At 39.9% G+C, this 26806-nt stretch overlaps 1 non-coding gene across 1 annotated transcript; it reads left to right on the top strand.

Annotated features, from left to right (window-relative positions):
- The first annotated feature begins 23413 nt into the window (after positions 1–23413).
- Positions 23414–23556, top strand: LOC117712167 (small nucleolar RNA SNORA48). The gene has a single exon (XR_004607235.1). It is a non-coding gene; the product is annotated as a small nucleolar RNA SNORA48 (small nucleolar RNA).
- The last annotated feature ends 3250 nt before the right edge of the window (positions 23557–26806 follow it).

Raw genomic sequence — 26806 nt, 5'->3', positions numbered from 1 at the left:
TTCTAAACACAAATTCTTAAACAAGTACCCTGCTTGTAATAGTAATACTTTACCAATTATTTACTCAGCCCGTTCTCAGACTGAGTTCTCCACTTGCAGCAACAATTTCAACCTCCAAGTAATTTCAGATTTTACAGAAATGTGGATTTTAGTTTTTTAGATGAGTGGGACGGAGCATGCCTTTGTCTAGTTGTGTTTCGTTTCTTTTTCCATTGCTCTTCATTTGTTTTCATTTGGCATACGGTAAATTTTTAACCACATATCAAAGTGTTCAGTTGTATGTAGGTAATCACGGCAGGGGAACGCAGAGAGTTCCTCATGCCAGGCTACCTGTAGTTGGCTGGGAACGCCCTGGGTTCCTCCAGCTGGAAGTTAGGCCCAGTTGCTCACTAAAGGCCTCACCAGGGCTCCTCATGGCTCGGCCCCAAACACGAGAAAGTCCTTGGGTTTCCGAAACGGGTTTATTGGCATGATGGATGGTGGATGGATCTGGATGCACACCCCCCAAAAACCCAGGGCAGACCTGAGTTAAATAGGGAGGGAAAGAGGGGGGAGGGGCTGGGGAGGAATGCTTATTTGGCTCCACCCTCTGGCCTTCAGGTACCTCTTTGATATGTAAATCTCTCTAGGTCCTGAGGCCTATTTATCAAGCCCTCCACCAGTGCCCTACATGACTGAAGGGTGCAGGCTGAATGGAAATTAGACCTTGTGTCAGGAGCCTGAGTTCTGGGGGCGTGGCCAAACCTATACCCCAAGAACCAGGATACCCTTCCACAGCCCGACATTCAGTCCTGATCCTCTTCACTGGTCACTTTTATTCAGGACATGAATACCATATTCTTTCAATCCTGACTGCCACAGCTCAACCTCTACACTCAGGAACAAGGTTAGACTCAACCTTGCTCCATGCTTTGTAGCACAGAACATGTCTCCCATGGTCCTATCCCTAAGACCTATCAAGATTCATCTGAGGAAAGCAATGAAGACTTAAAATTAGTCCATAAATGTCTGAGTTCTCCGGAACTCCCATTTATTTCGGTTCAAGAGCTTCAAAGGACCCTGAAACCTGGGTGAACATGTTGGGTGATGATTCCTTGAATGCTTCTTGGCAATGTGAGCAAGAGATAGACACCCTAGGCATCCATGGCCCTTTATTGTTTAAACATTCCAGCACAATCTAAAGGCCAGCAAACAGTGCTGTGGGTTAAACCCAGGGTAGGTTAAAGAGACTTGTGAATCAGCTGGCTGTGTTCCTGCATTCTGCACCAGGGAGTGGTTGAAAGGGTGATGGCGTAATAGTGCCCTCTAGTGACAAAAATACTGTGTCCCACCAACTGTGATGTATGCTCTGAGTCCCCTTTTCTTTTCTTTTTGGCTTTCTGATTCTCTATATTCATTTTCTTATTAGAGGATATGCATTATATAAAGTAAGAAGATTTTGCTAACATTTCCATATGTGCATATAACAATTTTAACCTTTCACTCCTGTATTACCTTTCTGTTTTCTTCCCCCTTTCTTTCGACATTCCAAAAAAACGCATCCACGGCATATCTTTTGGTTTTCTTTTGTTCTGTTTTTCTTCCTTTGATTAGACAGATGCATGTGACTCCTCTTCTTCAGACTGGCTTGTTTCTCTTAACATTATTTTCTCTATTTTCATTCACTTTCCAGCAAGCATATTTTTTCTTTATTCCAGAATAAAATGTCTCATTTTATTTATCCATTTATCTATTAACAGACACCTAGCTGCTTATAACTTGACTGCTTGGATAATGTGGCCATAAAAACAACTATCTCCATAGTAAGCCCACTTTGTTTCTTCTGGTATATTTCCCATGAGCTAGTTGTAGCTGGATCATGAGAGTACTTATATTTTTCTTGAAGTAAATTTAAACTCTGATTTTCTGTCATAAATAGACTAATTCCCATCTCACTAGCCATGAAGAAGGATTGCAGCCTTGTCAATATTTATGAATGTTTGTTTTCTTTAAAATCACCACTCTGAGTGGAATGAGGTGGAATCCCAATGTCGTTTTGGTTTGTATTTCTCTAGTGGCTACTAATGTAAAAAATTTTTAAAGTATTTATTGGCCACATGCATTTTTTCTTAGAATGTATGTTCAGTTCATTTGCCAATGTGTTCACTGGATGATTTAATCTTTGGTGTTTAAAAATTTGGTTCTTGATGTATGCTGAATATTAATCCTCATCCTGTAAATTTCTCTTATTGTGCAATCTCTCCTTTAACTTTTCTGATTGTTTGTTTTGTCCTGTAGAAACTCTGTAAAGGGCAAAATAATGATATGATCTGATTATAAACCAGAGTATAATATATAAGTCTTGTAGTTTTATGTAATTTTATTTTCCAATGATTGCTCTTAGTTCTAGACCTAATGAAATCTTATTCAGTAAGTCATTTTCTTCCTTTTTAAAAGGTTAGTTTTCATAGCCCAAAAGTACAGAATACACATAACCCACAGACCATAAGATGTTTAAGAAGAAGGAAGGCCCAAGTGAAGATGCTTCAATCCCACTTAAAAGAGGGAACAAGATAATCATAGGAGGCAGAGGGAGGGTCCTGGGTGGGAGAGAGAAGAGGGAGGGTAAAAGGGTCAGGGTCAGGTATATGGGGACAGGAGAGAAGTCCAAAGGGCAAAGAGAATGAATGGAAATATGCAGCTTCTATGGATGACAGTGGGGTACCCTCTAGAAAGTCCTAGAGCCCTGGGATGTGAGAGACTCCCAGGACTCAATAGGGATGACTTTAGATGAAATGCTCAACAGTGGCAAAAGAGAACCTGAAGAGACCACTTCCAATACACTGACAGGGACCCAAGTAGAGGGACAGGGTTACCAAACCACAGTCAATATTTCTGACTCAGAATTGTTCCTGTCTAAAAGAAATGTAGGGATAAAAATGGAGCAGAGACTGAAGAAAAAGCTGTCCAGTGACCAGCCCAACTTGGAATCCATCTAATGAGTAGGCACCAAAGCCTGACACTATTCCTGATGCCGTGTTGTTCTTACAGACAGGAGCCTAGCATGACTCTCCTCTGAGAGACTCTACCAACAGCTGACTGAGACAGATACAGATGCTTACAGCTGACCATGGACTGAGGCCAAGGACCTCTATTAAAGAGTTAAATGAAGGATTAAAGGAGCTGAAGGGATTGACAACATCATAGGAAGACCAACAGTCTCAACTAATCCAGACCTCTGGGAGTTCTCAGAGACTAAGCCACTAATCAAAGAACTTACACGGGCTGGTCTGTGGCCCCCAGCATCTATGTAGCAGAGGACTGCCTTGTCTGGCCTCAGTTGGAGAGGATGCACTTAATCCTGTAAAAACATGAGGGGGAATGCCCAAAGGTGGGGGAGCATCCTCTCAGAGGCCAATGGCATGGGGAATGGGAAGAACTGTGGGAAGGGGGAACCGGAGTGGGGTAACATCTAGAATGTAAAAAATAAAATTTTTTTTAAAAGAAAAGAAATAACATTGTAAAGGACAGCAATACGTCTACACATCCCATTATTTCTTAGATCTGTTGAAGACCAGTGTCAAACTAAGAATGGCCAGCCAAAAACAGGCCCAACTTGAGAACCATCGCATGGGCAAGCACCAATCCCTAACACTATTAATGATATTCTCTTATGCTTGCAGACAAGAGCATGATACCCACAACCAAACAGTGGACGGAGCTTGGAGACTCTTATAGAAGAATAGGAGGAAGGATTGCAAGCCTGAAAACGATAGGAACTCCACAGGAAGAACAACAGCCTCAACAAAACTGGACCGACCCTTGAGGCTCTCAGAGACTAAATCACCAACCTAAGAGCATACATGATCTGGACCTAGGCCTCCATGCTCATATGTAGCAGATGTGCAGGTGACCTTCATGTGTGTCCTGAACAACTAGAATGGGCGCTATCCCCAAAGCTGTTGCTTGTAAGCATGGTATGATCTTTTAGCTTGACTGCCTTGTCCAGACTCAGTGGGAGAGGAAGTACCTAGCCTCACAGAGACTTGAAATGCCAAGGTGGGGGAGACACTTAGGGGGGGCCCAACCCCTCAGAGGAGAAGAGGTAGGGGGAAGGATTGTGGAAGGAGGTGACCAGGAAGTAAGCAGTGAACAGAATGTACAGTGAATACGTTTTAAATTTTTTAACAAGAAAATAGATTAGTTTCTAATACAGTATGTCCTGATTGCAGTTTCTCATCCCAATATTCCCCCCATTTCCTCCTCTCTTCCCCTCCCATCAAGATACAGTTTTTTCTGTCTCTCATTAAAAAAGAACAGGAGGCTTCTAAGGTATAGCAGATCATAACAAATTAAATTATAAGCTAAAATAAAAACCATCCTATTGAAGTTGGACAAAATAACTCAACAGAATAAAACAGCCCAAGAAAAAGGCACAAGAATCAGAGACCCACTCATTCACCCACTCAGGAGTCCATAAAAATCAATAAACTAAAAGCTAATAATATATACATAAAGGACTTCAGGCAAACCCATGCAGGCCCTGTGCTTGCTACCTCAGTCCCTGTGAGTTCATATGAGTCCAGCTCATGTTGATTTAGAGAGGCCTGTTCTCCAACTCCTGTGGCTCTTTTCCACCTTCTCTTATGCAGAGTTCCCTGAGCTCTTAGGAGGGACATCTGATGGAGACTTTTATAGGTGCTTTGTCTGCATATGTGCTGTGTAGTAGACACATACCATGCCTGTAGAGGCCAGAAGCGGACATTTGATCTTCTAAAACAGGAGTTACATAGAGTCTTATAGCTACCAAAATGGAAATCAAACCCAGGTCCTCTTAAAGAACCCCCAGAAAGCTATTTTCCGTGCCTACATTTTGATTGGCTTCCTCTATGTTTTTCCACGGTAGTTTCAAATCTTCAAACTTAGATTAAGACCTTTGATCAACTTAGAGTTTATTTTTAAACAAGGTATGAGATAAGGATCTAGATTATTTTCTGTATTTGATGCCCAGCATTAGTTTGTAGAGCAGCAGGTTTGGCTAACATGTATGTATGTTATATTTGTCACCTTTGTGTGTATTTCCATGAGCTTATGTCTCTTACTTCTGGATCTTCCAATCATTCCATTATTCTATTTATCTATTTTGTGTTCATTCCGTGTTTGCACTGTCACTGTGGCAGTGCAAAGTGTTGGGTCACCCCCAACTTGGCCCTTCTTGCTTGACTCCTCTACTATCTTGTTGTCTGTGTTTCAGCATGAATGTTAGAAAATTTCTGTTTTTATGAACAATATTACTGGAATTTGATGGAAAATATATGGAGTCTTAGATCACTTTTAGAAATGTTGCCACTCTCAAAGTGTCCAAAAGCTCAAGTCATCCAATCTCTAGTGTTTTCTATAGATTCTCCTTTTGCTGCTTTGGCAGCTTTTCTTATAAAGTCTTTTAACACTTTTTGGCATTGCACAACAATGAGAGGAGAGGCCCTTAGTCCTGTGAAGGCTCAATGTCCCAATGTAGGGGAATGCCAGGGTAGAGAGGCGGGAGTGGCTAGGTAAGTGGAGGAGCACCCTCATAGAAGCAGGGTGAGAGGGGGGATGGTATAGGGAGCCTCAAAAGGGGAAAACAGGAGGTTTTATTAATGATACTCTGCTGTGCTGACTCTGCTATGACAGGAGCCTTGCACAATTGTCTTCATCCAGCAGCTGATGGATACAGAGGCAGAGACTCACAGCCAAACATTAGGCAGAGCTCAGGGAGTATTGTTGCAGAGACAAGGGAAGGATTGTGGGAGCCAGAGAGGCCAAGGACACTACAGGAAGAAATATAGATCCAACTAACCTGGACCAATGGGGGCTCACAGAGACTAAGCCCCCAACCAAAGGGCATCCAAGAACTGGACCTAGCTCTCCTACCCATATGTAACAGATGTTCAACTTGGTCTCCATGTGGGTCCCCCAACAATTTAACCAAGTGAAAGATGGCCAGGTTTTCTCTGACTTGGACTCTGTTGTCTGCCTTTGGATCCCTTTCCCCTAGCTGGGCTGCCTTGCTTGGCCTCAGTGAGAGAGGATGTGCTTAGTCCTGATGTGACTTGATGTGCCAGGGCAGGTTGGTACCCAGAGTAGGGAACTCTCCTTTTGGGAGGGAAGACAGAGATGAAGGTTGGAGGGTAGGACTGAGAGGAAAACAGGGAGAGGACTTTGACTGGGATGTAAAGTGAATAAATAAATTAATGAAAAACTTCACTGTTGGTATATTTAAAAGATGCTTGTTTTTGTATGTTTTTCTTTTCTTTCTATCCTGTTATTGCTGAAAATGTTTACAAATCTAAAAGTCATTAGGTTGAACCTCTCAGGTCTCTTAAGTAAATCATATAATGTGAAAACAGGAGTGAAAGAAGTTTAAAGGGTACAAACAGGAATGGTCTGCTTTTTCTTTCCTGAAGAAAAGAAATTGCAATAATCTGATGCCTGGAGCATGTGTATCTGGTCAAGGGCATGTGCTCCCTTAATGACCCAAATATTCGTGCTTTTCAGAGCGCATCAAATCTTTGTCTCCTTTGCAATGGCCTTTGGCTCTCTTTTATTAAACAGCTTTATTGAGATAAAATTTACATGTATAGGTTTCTTTTATTTTATTTAAACAAGTCAGTATTTTCAGAATGTTTACAGATTTCTACAACCATTGATGCAGTCTCCCTTAAGAAAGGTTTCTTCAAGCGATGGCTCAGTAGTTAAGAGCACATGCCATTCTTGTAGTAGACTTGAGTTCAATTCCCAGTACCTACATCTGGCAGCTGACAACTGCCTGTAACTCCAGCTTCCTTCTGCCCTCCTCATACATATGGAAACACACACATGTATACAAAAATAAATAATAAAAGATATTTTTAGAATAAGAAAAATATCTTCACCCAAAAAGGAAACTTTGCTATTTGTGTATTCATTTTCATACCCAACCCAAGTCCTCAGTGACCACCCATGTATTCCTCTAAAGACTTTTCTATTTCCCAGATCTTTCATGTCAGAGGAACCACAGAGAGCATGACCTTGCATGCCTGGCCATCTTTCACTTGGTTAAATGCTTTGAAGGTTCACATATCTTGCACCATGCATCACTGCTTCATTATGTTCCCACCAAGGAGTATGTTTTTGACACTTTCTGTATGATCTTTTAAATTTTATTATAATATTTTAATTGTACATAATAATGCATATATATATATATATATATATATATATATATATATATATATATCAGATGTGTTTATGTTCACACCCTCTATTACTCTCATCTCCTTTCCAACGATGCTCCTCCTACTTCCATGACATTTTGGTTTTTCTTTTTGAACCCCAATGAGTTCCACTATCGTTGCTTACACAACCTTGGACAAGGCATTATTTATAGGGGCACAAGAAACTAGTTTCGTTTCTGTTGCTGTTATAAAATCACCTGACAAAAAGCCAAAGGAGAAATGGCTCCTCAGAGGGAAGAGGAGGTACAGACTCTAGGCAGCTAATCACTTCACATCCATGAACCTTGTAAAATAAATACATGTGTGTCTCAGACTCAGCTTGGTCTGTTTCCTCCTATCCAGTTTAAGGCCCAAAACTACGGAATGGTGCTGCCTAATTTCAGGACTTAGTATGCCCTTATAAATGAAGGCAATCAAGACAATCCCCTGAAGATAAACCCATAGGACAACCCCATCTCTATAATTTCCCAGGAAAACTCTCCTCTGAGGTGATTTTAGCTTGTGGCAAATTGTCAATTCAATTTTACTAGCACTGTAACTTACCATTGACTGTACCACAGGGGGAAAAAAAACGTGCTTGTCTCCCCCCAGCAATCATTGACTGCCTAAAGAGCTATAGTTGGGGGTAACTCGTGAGTTTCTCTCTGCTTGCAACTGTTAACTGCCTACCTTTATGGTCAGGCAGCACTGTATGCATATGACACACTATCTTGCTCATCCGTCCATTCTCTGATACTTTGTCTATATAACAATATTTATGAGCTGAGGTCTCAGTACTGCCACCATCTATTTTATGTGAAATTGAAAGTTGATTCTGAAAAGCTCCAGGACTAGATGAATGCATGAGATTGGTGAATATGAATGCTGTTCTTCTGTGAGAAAGTGGTAACCATAGTAAGGCTTCCCAGGTGCAGCTTTATCTGAGGTTTTGATGCCTCCTGGCCTCTGAGACATTTCCATTAACTGAAAGAGTTGAAAGGTCATACCTCTAGGGCCTGAGTCTCAAGAATGCAGAATTTGAAAAAGCCTGGTAGAATCTCTAGGCTTGTATTTTATCTGGACACTTCCCCATTGCCTTTTGAGCATCACTCTTAGGCCTGCACCATTAGATAGTTAAAATTTCTAAAGTGGAGTTATTGCACCATGTCTGTGCATAAACACAGTATTCTTCCTAGAGAAGTTTCCATCATTTCCAAGAATAACTTCCCAGTCAATCTACTTGAAATGTATAACCATAAAAGTTTAGAGGCCTAAATAAGCTACACATCACCACATTTTGTAAGAAAATAATTATTGAAGGCTTAAAACTAGTTAATGGTCCTTTCTTTGTATTGATACAGTTTCAGTTTGAGGCTAAAGCTAAAATACTAACAGTTCGTGCATGTTTATTTCTAGTACTGAGAGTTTATAATGTTAAAAGAGTAAAGGGGGCTCAATAAGAGAATGTTTGAGTGATCTGTGGTATTTAAAGCAGAAAACAGTCCATCCTAATTAAGATTATATACAGAACCAAAACCAGTTGGTTCTGTAACCAGCTAAAGACCCACAGTAGTGATGTAATGTGATGGTCTCGTCGTGCCTAACAGTCAGTTCACTTGCTTTCACAGAAAGTGTGGAGAAAAAGTCTGTCTCTGTCATCTTGTTAGATCTGCTGAAAGGGAAGATTGATGGATATGCTTGTAGGTCGGCAAGAGACAAGGATTTAAGACATCAGGTTTTATTCTTAAGTCAAACAAGACTGGGATAGATGACACTGCTAACCCCTTTGCTGTATCTCAATGAATAACTTGGGGACAATAATGGAAAACTGCAGGGTAACCAAGTGATTCGGATTTTTCTTCTTAAGGCAATAGCTGAGACTAAAACTCTAATAGCAATCAAAAGATGGTCTCCAGAGGGTGAATCCCTTCCTTCAGTGTTGTTGAGTAATAGCGAGCTGTCTTCAGAAGGTTGAGAGCTGATGAATTTCAGAGCTTGCCTCCATATAATATAACTTTTCAAAAGCATTTGGGACACACCCCCTCCACCCAAAATTGACGCGTGTGGTGAGCAAGCTTAAAAAATGGCAAAGGATCTAAAATAGACTCTAAAATAATGATGGGAAGCAGAGCATCTGCAGCCCTAATGTAAATACCCCCAGGAACAATCCGTTTCTTCCATGATCCAGTTTTGCAAGGTTGCACAAAAATCCTACCAGTGCTTTGACCTCTATAACCAACAACCACCATAGCCAAAGGTCAGCCTGCAGTTACATGTAACTCACTCCGGCTCATTCCTATTCTAATATAATTAAATAAAGAATAATAGCAAATTTCTTTTTTTTAACTTATTCATTGTGAGTTTCACATTAGGCAACCCAGACCCACACATCTCCCTGCCCCCTCATATCTGCTTTTCGACCCTTGCAACCTCCCGAATCCCTCAAAACACACACAACAACAACAACATCAATAGCATAAAAAACATCTCATCTATAGTGTGTCACAGTGTGTCCCACAGTACATCTCTCTGTTTATACATCTTCATTTGTAAATGTTCGCTGCAATGAGGCATTTGTCTGGTTCAAGATCTCTGGCTTCTGTGACTCTATTAACACTGGATCCTCACTGAGATTCCTCCCAGTCATTGTGTTTTTGCCCTGTGTCATGGAGATCCTGTAGTTTACTATCAGCAGGGACTGGCCCTGTCATATGTCCCAACCATTTGCAGATGATTCAGATGGAGTAGGCCAATTCAGAGTCCAGAATCTTGGCCTGGGTGGTTATCTGAACTGGTCAGTTCACCAGTTATCTTTTATCTACACCACTAGATCAAGTTCTCCAGCACTGCTTTTGCTGGGCCACCCAGTGCTGCCATCAGCAGAAGGTTAAGGACAGTTTTCTTGCTCTCTTGCCCTTGGGGACAGCTCACCCAAATCCATGCCTTCAGATCCAGCTTCACCGTGCTCCCCAAAGTACCAGAGTCACTCTCCCAAGTGCTGCAGCCTATGAGGCTGAGCCAGCTCTCCTGCTCTCAGACCTTTGGGCTGGTGTACCTGTGCCTTTGCCATCAGGACCACCTCTATTGTGTTGCCCAGGCATAGGTGCAGGGCCTACTCTTTGAGGGCTACAGTTAGTGAGAAGGCATGGATACCTCTCCAGCTCTCATGACCTCAAAGCCAGATCTCCTGGCTATTGCAGGTGGCAAGAGATGGAGACACCTACACCACCTCATACCATATGGATGGTGGGCCCAGCTCTCTGACACTCTTGACCTCAGTGCTGGATCATCTGTGCACACTCTACCAGGAACAGGCTACTGTGATGCTCAGATGAGGTGCATGGCTCACTCTCCTGAGTGCTGCAGCCAGTAAGGAACAGGCCAGCTCACCAGCTCCTATGACCCGAGGGCCAAGTCTCCCAGCATCCACAGGTAATAAAGATCAAGGAGTGGAAGGAGCCCCACACCCATGCCACTTTACCTCATGGCAGATGAGTGGTAGATCCAGCTTTCCCACACTCTAATCCTCTGGGCTCACTAACCTGTGCTCCTGCCATCAGAGTCTGCCTACTCTGCCAAGTGTGTAGCTGGTGAGGGGCATTTGAACTTATGGCCCGGAGGCAGTTTTTCCCAACTTCCAGAGGTGATAAGGGGAGGGCTGGGGCATGTATCACGTCTGTGCCTGTTGTCATCACATGACAGATGAATGGCAGGGTCAGCTCTAATACCCTCATGCTTTCCTGGCAGCCCACCCACACCTCTGCCACCAGGTCAGCTCCATGGTGCTACCTGGACTAGGCACAGGGTCCACTATCCCAAGTACTGCCACTAGTAAGACATGGGACCAGCTCTCCAGAGCACTGCATTCAGGGAGGGGCAGGGGCAGTTATGCACTGTCCCTAGACATCTATGTGGCCCTTGGTGGCTGCCCCGACCATGGATATCCCCATGTTCTCTAATAGTGATTTGAGTCAGACACTGTCACTGACGCCCCCTGCTGCTTCAGGGCTATGGACTCAAAAATGGCCCGTTAGTTATAGCTTGGACTGGGACCACACTGTGGCCCCAAGTGGCCCAGCTGACCATTCAAAAGAGGTTCCACCTTTGAATCTCCAGGATCTTCCTCCTCCCTTCCTGTGTCACCTAGATTTGTGAGTTGTGTTGTACATAGTGCTGGGTACACTATGCTTTTCACATTTGGGCTAGTTGTGGATCTCTGCAGTTCTGAATAGGATTCCATTCATGCATGAATTAAGGTCAACAGCTAACAAATGCATCCTCATAAAACATAAAAGCTTCTCTACATTCAAGGAAAGAAAGAGTCAAGCTAGTGAGGAGGAAGCCCACTGCATGGGGAAGAATTTTGCCAGCTACATACACGGTATAGGATTAATACCTAACATATATAATGAATTCAAAAACAACTCAAATATCTTTTAAAAAGTGTTCAGCTTCTGGTTGACATTCATGGGATGCTTGCCCTTCTTTGGAAAGAAATGAAGGAGGAGTGGATGGAGGGGAGGCAGGAAGGTAGTACTTGGAAGAGAGGAGAAATTGTAGTTGGGATGCAAAAATAAATAGATAGATAGATAGATAGATAGATAGATAGATGGATAGATAGATAGATAGATAGATAGATAGATAGATAGATAGATAGATAGACAAACAAATAGGTAAATAAACTTTAAAATGTGTTCAGCTTCTTTAGCAAATAAGGAAATGAGAATTAAGAGCCACACTCTTAATCCCCATGTATATATGGTAATTTATGTGAACCTGTTGCCATGAACGATAGTGTCAAATACCAGAGACATCTTTACTGAGTAAAGATTTTAGTCTCAGCATCAATTGCCCAGAATCTGCTCCATGGCTACCTCAGTGGCTAAGCTACATTTATGGTCTTGATGAAAAAGGGTGATTTTACCCAATGGTCACAAGTTTGTTAAAAATAAAACCAATTCCTTAGACTGACTGTGCCTGCCTCCTTTAATTTTCCTCTCTTAGGCACTGGTCTTCAGCACAGGGCACTCGGCATTGAGTTTTTCGTATGCTCCATAGGTGGAAAGAGCCATGTATGCTCTCACGCTATTGGGTGGAGGCGGGGAGAAGGTGCCCTTCTGTCCACTTAAACTCAGTCTTTGTTCCAAATGAGCAAAGCCAATTCCTTTTACTTGCTTGAATTTCCTAATGTCAGAGTCCATTAGAGCTCTCCTTTCCATGGATATCCTGAATTTTTCAGAACTGCAGCCAATTTGCCTGTTGCAACTTTAAATCTCTTCTGATGTGGGGTAGGGGAGACACAAAACTAATTACCTTGTATCTTTCTCATTTTCTTCCCACTCTCTGTTAAATACGCCTTTTCATTGTTTATCTCGTCCTTAATAAATCACAACTCTTTTATTTTAAATGCTCCATGGTTCCATGGAACCGGCATTTATTTTCTTGTTCTGAGCATTTTCTCAGATAATCATTCTTCATTTGCATTGTGCTAAGCTTCAAGAATCCAAGCTGAAATACAACTGAAAAGTAAACACCAGAGATGAATCTATCAGAAATCCATTCCTCAATGCATAGAAATCTATCAGAACCTTTCCTAAGATCAGATTGAGAAATCCTGGAGACAATGCGAGTGCTGTGGGTTTCTTAATGGAGATGCCCTTGAAAAGATGAGAAAGATGACAAACATTGCATATCCCATTATTCCTTATGATGATCATGGCACCCATACACATGAGAGTTCCTTACTACTTTTCAAAAATCTAAACATATTCCAAAGAGAAAGACCTGGAGCAAACGGCTCAGCTTTTCAGTATGTGGAAATGTTTTCCAACAGAGGGCAACTTTAAGAAAATCTATTCAAAGTTTACAAAGATCTCTGTATGAACATAGGAGTGATTAATGATTTGGAGCTTGGAGTGCCCAGAAAGCTGTGTTTATCTCCCTTCTGTGAGTAAGTGGAGAGCTATCGCATACAAGAACATTCAGTCATGCGTACTTCATTAGCAGAAAATATTACTGGGAGTTCTGTGAGTGTGGGGAGAGGGTAAAACTGACTAACAGTAGAAAAAGAAAGCAAATATCTAGGGTGGGAAGGAAAATTAAAGTTTAATTATCAGACGTTTTCTTAGAGTTAATTTCCCTTGCCTTTGTTTCAGTGTGCAAGTTCTCCATGAGAGGGAAGATTTATGGGTATCTTGTTTTAATTAGCAGTCTGGAGGTAAATGTTCTGTGGAAAGTTGAGTACACATCCCCATCTTGAAGGGTTGCAGGGAAAACACAATTTGAAATGTGTCACACAAACTTATTAATGCCATATGTTACATTTTACTTGTTTTTCTTCATAAAAAAAAATCCTTAAATGTGACCAGATGCAGGTTAAAAATTAAGTTAACCAAAGTCAAACTTTGTGATACCACTTTCATTATTAGCTAGCTTTGCAGGGCCTTTGGGGATTGGGGAAACAGAGATCTAGCAATGACATGAGGTCACACATATTTGTAAAATGTTTTAAGTGAAATGCATATGTTGAGATTATTAATCTTCAAACACAACCAGCTTTCATTCACACTTTGCTTTTCATAAACTCATAATAACACAATGATAAACATGTTTGGAACTTGCTTAGCAGAGAGTTCATCATTATTTTTATATTGCATTTAGCAAGATATAGTTATGTTGTTTGAACTCACTTTCCTTTCTTATGGTATTTCCAGAGAACTATTGCCATTATATGAAGAGCACCTAGAAGTACTCCTATTGCCTGGAGTGAAGAATCACTAGGATGTGATGAAAACATAGGGGAGAAAGCTGGTGGTGAAGTCTGGGGTCTACCTCAGGTCTCACTGATACCACTATCTGAGCACTGGGAGACATAGCAAGTTTGAAGTCCATGGAGCCAGAGCTCTATCTGGAAATTCCTTTCAAATATACTATGTACACAATTGTAAGCAGAATTAATTTTTTGGCTATGGCTGTAAAAAACAGATTTTTCTCTTGTCATAATACATGAGATAATAAAAGCTCATATCTTTATGTGCCTTCAACTAAACAGACCTTATTATAACTCTGGGCATTTATTGGGAACAGGCTTCAGCAGAAATATAAGGCATAGAGAGTGAATGTGAAGGAATTTGCAGTTTGTATGTTTTCTGAATAGATATCCAATGTCTGTTACTGTAATAGTTTAAATCAGCAGCACCCGATCTGGTTTGTAGTTTAAAGCTGCCATGTTCCCGACTAGGCTAGGCCTGAGGCCACAGGTGGCTGCGTGTTCTCGCTGCTGCTCGGCTCAGGCCACTGGCTCCGCCAGAGACACCAGTGTAGAAGATGGCTCTGTCTATCTACCACGCTGTCTCCACAAGTCTGGGCTGAGCCCAGACCCTCTTGCCATCCACACAGTGCCCGGTAGAAATGAGACTCTAATATTTAAAGATTATCCAATAGCTTTATATACTTGGTAGTGCTCAAATAACAAGAAGCCCACACAATTAGAGGTGTTACACAATACATAGCTTAGATATTACAACTACCTTAGACTGCTGGAGACATGCGTACATCCGCCACCATTTTCCCCTCTCCTCTTTCTCTCTCCTCGCTCCTCCTCTTCCTTCTCCTTATTCCCCCCCACACACATTAGCTCCTCCCAAAATACCGAGTTTAATATAGAGGGAAATAATACTGCTACAAATGTCTATAATTTAAAAAAACAACAACAACTATATTTGGTGTTCACAACAAAGAACATAGTGAGTCCAGGGTTTACACTGAATATATTTTAAAACACAGAAGTAATAAGAGGTGATTTATCAAAGAATATGTGGGCAAAGCTGTAAAATCAAAGGGATTATTTAGCTCACCATTCCAGGATATGGTCAGTCATTGCAGGGAAGTCAAGATGGAGACAACTTGAAGCAGCTAATCACATTACACCCATAGAGATCATTAGTTCCTGGGTTTACAGTAACAAATATGAGTTCTTTCATATTAAATGAGCCATAGTCCAATGTGGTAACTGTTGGTTACCCCCAAGACATGAGTGACACTATTGTGTATTTGAGGATATCATGCTATGTCATGCAGTTTGTAGGCTTTACAGCTGGGTGAGGATATTGATCACTCCCCCTGCCCTAGGCAGCTTGCATAGCATCTTTTAACATCATCAAGATAATCCTTATGAAGGACTCCACCTTTTGCAAATCCTGTGTTCAAAGCATGGGTGTTTTCAGAAATAGGTTCTTACCTTTAAGTTTTGGGAGGCAACAGCAATAACCTACACTACTGATAATTCTCTTAAACTTTCCTAACCAACATGAAATGATGGTTTTCATACTTGGAACTGGGATTTTCATTAGATGTTCTATGGCTCTTGTATGTGTATTATCATCCTACGTAGCTTCACTAAGCCAAACAGTTTGTGTATTTATTCTTATAGACTGAATCTATCCAGAGCTCAGTTCCCAGCACCCTTATGGCAGCTCACAAATACTTGGAACTCCGGTTCCAGGTGATCTGACACTCTATCAGTCTTGAAGTCATTGCATCCATAGGATATGTATGCATCTGTTAGACAAACAGACAAACATTCATTCATATGAAATAAAAATAAATAAATCTGTAAAACCAAGCAATCAAAACTGAGCTCAATGGCTGTGCCTGAAATCCTTGCCCTCAGGAGGTAGCGTTTAAGGCCATGCTATCGCCAAGAGATTTAAAATAGAAAACCTAAGTAAATGGTCATGAATGAGAAGAATTAGTTTGACAAAGTTGCCCATTCTTTCTAAATTAATAAATAAATTTTGAATTCCTATCACAGAGTTTGTTCTATTCTGTTCTGTTCTGGTTTTGCTTTGTTTTGTATTGTTTAGACAGTGGCAAGATAGCTGAAGATGATTATGGAAAGAGAGAATAACTCTAAGCAGTTACATCACTTTCAAAGAATAGGAAAGAAAAAAAAAGTCTCTCCAAGGTGATAAATTTTACAAACTTACATCAATTAAGTCAAAAAGCAACAAACAAACCTCTGGAATGGAACAGAGTGGGATCCTGATCTTCATAAATATTGTGATGAGTTTATGATGGACTAAAAGCAATGTTTTCCAGTTCAGCAAGAGCATTGGCTATGTAAAGGGTAATGCAGGGTTAGTATTCATATAGAAGTATTTTTGAAAAGTATTTTTTATAGTTCATGACCAGTAGCATAAACTCAGTTGAGGCCATCTTTGCCCACAGAGACCTTTGGACAATATTTGAAGTCATTTTGGGTTGTAAAAATAGGGAGAATAGGACAGTACTGGTACCTAAAGGTAGACACCAGAGGCACTATGAAGCATTTTATAGAACAGAAGTCAGCTTTCCCATTCCCCTTTAGCAAAAACAGGGTAATCATCAAGAAGCCCACATCCAAATGAAACAGAGTTCCCAAGGTACCATACTTTCCCCAACACTGAAAAGATATATTCAAATGTCACCTTCATTGTAAGTCTCATCTGAACCTTCTTGAAGTCGCTTATATTTCTCTCTCAACACTACTGATCTCTCTTCCCCTATTCTGTGTTTTCTATTATGTAACACTTATCTTCTAACCTTTAGCAAAAAGTGTGTATCATCTGTGTTACTTATTATCAGTTTTCTAGAATGCCTTGTTTGGTTCACTGATGTATCTACAATACCAACATAGCGCTCAGCACACAATAGGTAATCAATAAATATTTACTGAATAAATGAATAAACAATCCCAAGTGCTAATTGCTGTGCAGAATCACAGGATCACTTGAGAATTGATAGTGAATAGTGTCATTTTGAAGAAAACTGTGGTTCTTGTCAACTGCACTTGAAGATGTGCATTTCAAGGAAGTCAATACAAGGACAGGAGGTTGAATCATCAAAAAACTCCCTTCCCTCAGCACCAAACTATGTAAGCCAATCTACAACTAGGAAAAGAGCCGTGGAACACTGCCTAAGAAGTCACTGATATTCATAAGCTGTATATGCATGAAACTTGGAGACAGGAGTAAAGACGGGCAGGAAATGGTAACATCAGACAAGTTCCCACCCCGACCTTGCTTAGCACAGTGCTATCCTTTCTCATTTTTTTTCATTTTTCAGATATAAGTAATAATTCATCTCTATCCATTTTTTTCTTCTTCCCACTAGAAAAAAAAATATTGTACTAAAGCCCTTATGCAATATCTTAAACCTAAATTCTAGGACTTAGGAAAACTGTACAAGAAGCATAGATATGTGCCTATGTGTGTGCACTTAAAAGCATGCATATATTTGCTTGTTTGTTTATATAGCTAGCTTCATAAATATATACCAAGATACTCATTGATGTGAGATCACTTAGTAGTTTACCCTGAAGAATCAAAGACTCAATCTATGTACGCTCAGCATTTTTTTTCTCTTGTATTTTAGCTGATTTTGATGACTTGCCAAAGTCTACAAGTATTCATCTGACAGGTTTTAAAACAGGGGCCCAGAAAACAAGGGAATCTGAGTATTTGCGGAAACATTTTAAAAGTCATGTCTTAAGCATCTCTCTCTCTCTCTCTCTCTCTCTCTCTCTCTCTCTCTCTCTCTCTCTCTCAATTGTGTATTTGAAGTAAGACGTTACATGGACCAAAAGTGTTATTTTTTGTTATTAAAAGTATGCTTCTCATTGATCTATAGGAGCCTGGTTTTAAAGGGAATGATATTTAAATTTTATGGTAGATGCTATGATATACAACCAAATTAGGCTCTTCCGGAATTAGGAAATTTCTCTCCCAGCTGTTCAGAATGATGCTGCAAGAAGATCCCCCTTAGTTGACATCCATTTTAAGGAATTTCCACTGATTAAAAAAAATACCTGATTCTAGGTTAGTCTGCATCCGTGGGAAGCCAACATCCAATGATTAATCTATGTCCATGTAAAAAGTCTTGATCCTCTTGTTTTTAACTCAGAACAAATTTGAGGATCATCTCACTCCAAAACACTTCACAAGGGTCATTTCAGCCCACTGGGAAAGCATCACTTGAAATCTGTAGAGCATTCCTACATAGGTATCTGAATCACTCATCTTCATGTCAGGGTCCAGTGCTGAAAATCCCCAAATTCAACACTAAGTGAGCCTACAATCTGTGGTCTATGTGATATGTGGCACTTCCCAGTAAGTAAGATAACTAAGAAGACTGTCAAGCAGATAAAAGAGGTGCGCCGGTGTGTGTCACATGCTAAAAGCAGACTGTTCTGAATTGGCAACAGATGGAAACTAGTGGTCTGTGAGTTGTGAGTTAGCACAAAGGAAACTTGCCAAGCCATACTGGCATGATGCTAAGTAGAAAGACTTTAGCTTCTACTGTTACCTGCCTAACCAAATACTATTAGCAATCCTTATGTGTGACAAAGGCTCTAAGAAAACAACAGGAGGCACACACAAAGGTCTGAGAAACCCCATAATTGAAGAGACAAAGTCTGGTGTCATGACAAACACCCTTATCACCAAGATCAGTGGAAATCATTAAAGTGCAGCGCTTTTGTGTTTTAAATTGTGAAAATCTGAAATATACGCAACTGATCTGTTTACTTTAAACAAACAACAGCAAAACTAATGTAAAATATATTTATCACATTCCTAATACCAATGTCTGTCTTGGTTACAGTTTTTTATAGCTGTGATTAAACACTGTGACCAAAAGCAATGTGGAAAACAGAGTGTTTATTTGGCTTGTTGAATTTGGCTTATAGGTTACAGTCTAGCAACAGGGGAAGCCAAGGCAGGAAGTAGAGGCAGTGACTGAAGCAGAGACCACAGAGGAAGGCTACTTACACTTTTGCTCCTCATGGCTTGTACAGTCTGCTTTCTTATACTGCTGAAGACCATCCCCTTAGAGGTGTCAGTGCCCCTAATGGGCTGAGGGCTCCTACATCCACCACTAATCAAGATAATGCCCTACAGTCTTACCTATAGACAATATGATGGAGGCATTGTCTTAATTCAGTTTTTTTCTTCTTAGGTAACTCTAACTTGTGTCAAACTGACAAAAAACAAACAAATAAACAAATATAAAATGTGTTTAAATTGGAGTGCCAAAGTCCAGCTATTACGTGCCATGAAAGGTAAGCATTGGTTGGCCAGGAATCTCACAGATATTCTGCAAGTCAGCATCTCAATTACTGACCCAAACTTTCTCTGTTATCTATCTATCTATCTATCTATCTATCTATCTATCTATCTATCTATCTATCTATTTATATATCTAGCTAGCTATCTAGCTATCTAGCTCAGTAGCTCTGGTAGACAAATATTGCTTTGAATTTTAAAATATAATCAAATGCTTAGACTTACTTCAAACTTGAATAACTACTAGAGATTAAATGAAAATGATTCTCCTTTCAATAACTCTTTATTATAATGGGCTATTTAATAAAAGAGAGTATGAATTATTTAACTACCTCCTATAAGAAATGTAAAATATTCGTGAATGGGTAAAATAAATGAGAAATACAATTAAAAAATGTAAAATAAAATATCCACCTTGCCCAGAAAGTAATGAAGAAGTGAGACAAAATATCTAAAAATTTAATTAGACTCAGGTGATGTTAAAGCTGAGGTTCACAAAAAGGATCAAAACTAAGTCCATAAAAGAAGTAGCAAGATCCTGTACATTTGGTAAAATGAGAATACAAAAAATATTTGATTTCATACTTGAGTAAAAAAAGAGATAGAGGAAGATGTATACACACACACACACACACGTAAAAATAGCTACAATGGTGGAAATTTCTAAGTGTTAAACAGTCAAACAGTTTAAAATATTCATGTAGTTGTAAATCTCTCTCTACTCCTAACCTTCAGTACAGTGCCTTGGTATGTGAGTTATGGAGAGGTGGGGTGCTGTGGGGTACATTTTAAAGAACTAGGTGTTATGTGAACTCCTGTGTAAAGGAAGAGTCAGTGGTTGGATGATAAACCTGAGCAATAACTCAGATCATGTTAGATGCATGTGTGGAAACCACAGTGAAACTCATATTATAAAATTAACACACACTAAGATTAAAATACTAAAATAGATAGCTAAACAACAACAAAAATAAAATCTTTAGGAATTTGCTGGCTCCATAGGGAGCATCTTGCATTTATGGAAATCATCAAGTGGGGGAGACAGTCTGACTTCAGCATAGTGAAATACCACCCAACATTTAGGGCTTCTTTCTGAGCATGTGCTGGTGCGTTTTAAATTTTAAAATTCACTGAATACCAGTTCCTATTAAATATAACTCTGGTATTTCCAAGGACGTATTTGAACTTCAGTATGGGTCTTTCCATAAGGTCAGAAATCTGGGTTTTGCTGATTCAAACTTCTACTCCAAGCAGCAAGGACAACCTCTCCCTGTGCTCAACCCTTCAAGGCAGCTACAGATCTTCATTAATTTCAGCTTTACAACCACCTTGGAAGCCCTCATCCTACCATTCTTCCCATCTACCAGAGGCCGTTTTTATTCCAGTTCTTTACAAACATGTCAGTCATGATAAACACAGACATTTACAACAAGGCACATACGTTGATTCCAAAGCAGAGAGATTCTATATCCATTGTATTATGAACAACAACAAAAATCCTTGTTAGGAAAGGACTTCTATGCCCTGACTCCTTCCAGCCTGTTTCTCTGCATGGGGGTATCCATTCCTTGATTAATATTTAACCACTCACTGCAAGTCTTCCTTAACTTTTAGAGATTTTTATCATCCTATCTTCTTTTGAAAGTGGGTAGCTCTTTCTCTCACTGAAAAATAATAATTTTCTTTAAAACAACAAACCCATTTTCTGTTTCAAAATTTGTTCACAGTTGCTGCACCACAAGGTCAGATTTCCAGAACATAGCAAAGGATGCTAATTTATCTTCTGCCTCCTGGAAACTTTTCGGCAAGGAAATACTAAAGTGTAATGGATAGAAAAGCATTAAAAATAGTTTGTTTTTCATAAGCCCCTTTAACTTGTGAGTTTGTATTTTTTTGGAAAGCTATACCCAGCTCCTGTAGAATATGCCTTGCTGGGAGTGTCTACCTCTCCGGTCTTGCATGTTCAAGTAGTAATATGGTTGCACCTCCCATCCCCGAGCTCTAAAATATATGCTTATTTCAAATTTTTAATTAACATAGATATAAATTGAGATGGTAAAAAAAAAACAAACACAAACTGTTAAGTCTGCATTACTTTTCTTTCAATTTGAATCTTTTTAGAATAAAGGGAGTATTAGTAATTACTTCAATTCAATATAGTGCCCTACATAATAACAACATATGATTACTGTAGCTTACTAACACTTGATGTAGAACCTTCATTCCATGAGCATGTTCTATAGTTTTCTTGCCTATTTAGAAGGCATGGCACCATGTTATACACAGTTTTATGCCATCTTTTATTCATGTAAAAGGCATGTTTGCCCCTAAGTCAGTACAAGTCTAGATAATCATTTTCATTCATATTTGCTATACAAATACCCATTTAATAACTCTTGAATTACTTGACTGTAGTTTCCTTTAGATTAATAAATCAATTAAGTTTAAAATACTTATTAAGTTATTAATACTCATATTAAGAATATCTAGGAGGAGAGGAGTTTTGATTTCAGGCATCTTAAATATATGTATATTTCTTGATAAACCTTGAGGATAGAAGCCCAAACACAAAGTTATGTTTCCTATATACTTTTTCCATACAGCCTGGGGATAGTTTCAAGCTATTTATTTTAGTGTCCCTGAACTGTTTACATCAACATGCTACAACATGCTACAACATGCTATATGGGCTTGTGATACCATATGGACATTTAAAAGGTTTTCTGCTTTGTAGCATTTCGGGTTTTCAGATTTTTAGAGTAAGAATGTTTAACTCCTATCTTTTTGCTTTTTAATTTTTTATTATTCTCTCATATATTACATCCTGACTGCAGTTTCTTCTCCTTCCCTTGTCTCCCCAGTTTCTCCCCCAACTTCCCTTTTCCCCCATAAACCCCTCTCCACCTTCCTTCTGAAAGATCAGGCCTCCCAAGGGACATCAACCAAACATGGCATGCAGACTAAGCAACCCAGTAGGAGGAAAAGGGTAACACAGCCTGCAAGAGTCACAGACAGCCCCTGCTCCCACTGTTAGGACTCCCGCAAAAACACCAAGCTACTCAATCATGACATATGTGCAGAGGGCCCAGGTCATATTCATACATCTACAACTGTTTAACATCTACAAGTCTTTCCCTTTGCTTAATACAAATTTCTGAAGGCAGAATCTGAAGGCTAAAGGCATGTAACTATTTGAAGATTCATTCATACATTGCTTCCTTAAGGGCATCAAGCATATGTGCCCAATTGAGATATGTGAAATGTCAATTTCCCTATAAGTCTGAGAGCAATTATTTAATAAAAAGAACTTACCTAGCATTTTAATTCACTGTTTGGGGGAGGGTTCATTAGCATTCACCCCTGCAACACAGAGTAGAATACTCAATTGAAAAGGGCTTGTTGTGGAAAGACCAGTATAGATAGAGAAGCTACGAGATGCTATACAAAAATCTACTGATTTTTAAAAAGTTTTAAGTGGTTAAGTAATAAATCCATCCCTTCAGCAGCTTATTTTAATATTACTCTCCTTTGTCTTTACACATTTATTAATACTTTCTTCTAATGTTTACAGTTTTTTTAACTTGGATTTAAAAAAAATCTAATTTTATCTTACACAAATAATTAGCCATGTAATCCATTGCTCATTTCCCTAAAAATCTCATACCTCCTTATTTATTATGTCTAAATCTCTAAACTTTGCTCCAGGTTGTTTCTGAACTTTTCCTTCTTCAGTCACCTGCTAATCTATAATTGTTTTTCTAGTTAAACTTTCATGATATACATACTTTTTAACCTTTTGAATATTAATGGCCCCCTATATTTTTATACTTTTCTGTGTTTTATTTTTTTTACTGTTTTTTACTCACTAGTCTAAGATCTTTTGCATATTATATAGGAAGTAACATAAAAAGAATAACTTTTAAATTGAATCATTATTATATTTGTTGACAAATTCTAAAATAATTGACATTCTTGGAGTATCCATTCACAGACAAGCCTATCACATAGTTAAGTTTCAAATGTTCTTACCACAAGAAGAATCAATAAATGCCTTCAAAAAGGCATTTCATTTATACATTTAATTTACGATTTAAATACAACCCCTGGCACTGGGCAAAGAGACACCTTGTTGTTGGTATTGGTCTTATATCAGTCAGGGGCAGAGCAGATGGTAGTCGTTGTTCCTCCTAGCTTGGGGTGTAGCATGATTGCCAAAGCTGTCTTATGCCTAAGACATCCAAAAACCTAATCAAATTCAGGCAGCACAGCACAGGAGGAGTAAGAGAGACAGACATCTGTGGACTGCCACGACACCCAGAAACCTTCCCTCTAGCACAAGGCACAGGTGGACCATAGACACCAGTGCTGCCATGTCACTCTGCATGGCGGAACTCATACAGAGGCGTGCTAGCTATGGCCAGCCTGCAGACAGTCACCACAGTGTGTGAGTCTGTGGTGGTAGAGGGGAGAGAAAGAGAGGTGGAGCAGCGTGAACATTGTGAAGAGAGACAGAATCGGAGACTTAAGAGTGAAAAAGAGTAGCTTATTGTGAGTGGCCAGCTATACCACATGGGGTGATGGTGAGGTCACAGCCCAACCTGCCACTGAGAGTCATGTCTGAGTCCATGGCTATGTAGCAACAGGTGTCAGTGTAGATGTCCGTAGCTCATATTACCACTAGAGAATGTCGGAATGTCCCTGGTCAGGGCAGCCCCGCCCGGGACCACATGGATATCCAGGAGCAGTGCATAACTGGCCGCACCTCTCACCAGATGCCGTGCTCTGGAGAGCTAGCTCCATATCTGATCTACTTGGGAGAGTAGGCCTTGGGCTTTGTCCAGGCAGTGCAGTGGAGATAGTCCTGATGGCAGGGGTGTAGGTGAGCCTGCCCTGAGTAAATGAGTGTGGGAGAGCTGACCCTGCCACTTGTCTGCCTTGGATTGGCACGAGAGAAGAGGTGATGCCTAGCCCCCAGCTTCCCACCACCACCACCAATATCTCTAGCAATCAGGAAAGTGGCCCACAGGGATCATGAGCCCAAGAGAGCTATCTCTGCCCCTCAAGAGTTGCAACAGTCAGGAGAGCGGACCCTGTACCTCGTCTGGACAGCACAGCAAAGCTGGTGCTGGGTGGCAGGGGTGCAGGTGAGCCAACCACAAGGGCAAGAGCACTGGAGAGCTGGCTTTGGCATGCATCTGGTGTGATGTGGCATGAAAACAACAGAGCTGACGCTTGCTTGCTCCTTTGATGGCAGCATTGGGTGACCTAGCCAGCTGAAGGGCTCCCTGGTGATGAAAATAAGGTAGAGCCTGCGGGCTGTTCAGCTCAACTACCACCCAGGCCCAGATTCTAGGCACTGAATATTAGCTCACTCCAAAATCTATATCATCTGTAAATGGTTGAAATGTGTGAAGGGGCCAGTCCTGCTGTTCCAAAGCTGCAGGATCTCCATGACACAAGGCAACAACAGTATAACCAGAAGGAGTCCCAATGATGTTCCAAAATTGTTGGTGTCACAGAAGCCAGAGATACCAAACTAGGCCAATGACTCATTGCAATGAACATTCACAAGTGAAGATGTGTGGACAGAAGGATATATTGTGGGAAACACTGTGACATACTACAGTTTCCACAATGAGATGTTTCCTATACTTTGTTTTTGTTATCATCATTGTTGTTATTGGTAGTGGTGTTGGTAGTGGTGGTGGTGATGGTAGTAGTGATGGTGGTGGTGGTGGTGTGTGTGTGTGTTATTTGGGAAAAGAGTATGTGAGGGAGAACGGTGGATATGAGGGGAAAGGGAGATGACTGGGATGCATGATGTGACACTCACAAAGAATCAATTTAAAAATTTTTAAAAGAATTAAATACATTACTGATTAGAAGTTGAAGGTTAGAGGAAGAATATTTGCCTAGTATATATGAGACCACAGCCAAAAAAAAAAAAGTTCAAAAGGAAGAAATTATGTGGAAGCATAAAAGTACCATACCAAAATCTAGCTATTTGTTTATTTTTAAAAGGGTCTTAAATTTCTGTCAGGAATTAGAGTTTTAATAGTGTGTTAATATTGTTACAATATTTAATAACAAGAATTTCTTTTAATTAATATTTCAGAAGTATATTATTATATGAAAAATCAGAATCTGTATGTGCTGCACTGGAGAGAAAGAAGCAAGAAGAATAGGAACCATAGACTCCTATGTGTTAATCTTAAGGCAAGCATGGGGTACACAGAGCTACATATTTGTCTCACAAATATACTGTTTATACTATGTATTTCAAACACATGGTCTGGAGGTTCCTGAGCAGTCCCTGACTTCACTTTCTTCTCCCTGAAGACTGACTTGCACGGTACCAGAAGATGTCATGCAAGCTTCCAAAGCAGAGAAGTACTGAAGAATCCTACCTGGCTACCAGGCTTATGATCCACAATGACCAGCATGGCAAAATAACACCATTATTAAACCAGCCTAATCTCTAACTACAATCCAGTATTTTGCCTGATACCCACCATTTAGTGTCATCCTAATCCTTCATTCAAGGAAACTTCTCTTTCCAAAGGAACAAAGACCTTTACAGAAAACCACAACCAGTTAAAAGGCAGAAACGTGGAGCCCAGTGCCAATGGATATATCTACCAAACAAATACTACATCTAAGGATCACAAAACATTACAGAAAGATTGAGAGAGCCAGTGGATTGGGGAATTTAGTGAGGCTGTGTCTCATAAGAATGTCAGAAGCTAAATTCATAAAATATCACTGAAATGACAGCCTAAACATGAGCTGAACAAAGACAACATCCGTAGACATGTCAAAGTGGATGGGGGAACCACCATCAGTCTTCAGTCCAACACAAAGAACAACAGGCAAGTAAGGAATGCTGGGAATGGGAGAAATAGTCTTCCTCAGAGAAGAGCACACTAACTACTTATCCAATATATATGGTCAGCCCTGAAAATGAACATATAAGTAACTTCTTACAGACTAAGCAGATTGTATTTTGGGAAATTATATACTTACATATATACATATGTGCATGTAATAACAATAATGAAAAAGAGGTCATGGATTTGAAAGAGAAGAAGGAGAGGTATATGGAAATTTTTGGAGAAAAGAAACAGAAGGGGGGGGAAATGGTATAATTATATTAAAATCCCCAAAAGAAAAGTACATAAAAATAAAAATTTTAAAGGTCATATAAAATACTATATTTGAACATATTTGAGGACAACAGGATTTTGAACTCCTCTGATTTTTTACTTAGGGTCTAGTTTTATTAGTATAAGAAGTTCAATAAGAAAGCTATTCCTCAACAACCTTCCAGCTTTATTCTAAGTACAGGCTTCGATGAAATTTTGCCTAAATGCCTATTAAAAGAATAATGGGAAGACAGAAGGATCACTTTAAAAGGTGCAGGTGGAAATTCAGAGTCATCTGTTTTAAAATTTATGAACAGCAGCAGTAATTTAACTTATGAAGGGAACAATT

Source organism: Arvicanthis niloticus, chromosome 6, assembly GCF_011762505.2.
Source record: "Arvicanthis niloticus isolate mArvNil1 chromosome 6, mArvNil1.pat.X, whole genome shotgun sequence".
NCBI classification, from domain to species: domain Eukaryota; kingdom Metazoa; phylum Chordata; class Mammalia; order Rodentia; family Muridae; genus Arvicanthis; species Arvicanthis niloticus.
The sequence above is the reverse complement of the archived record's forward strand: the minus strand, read 5'-3'. Positions and strand labels throughout refer to the sequence as shown.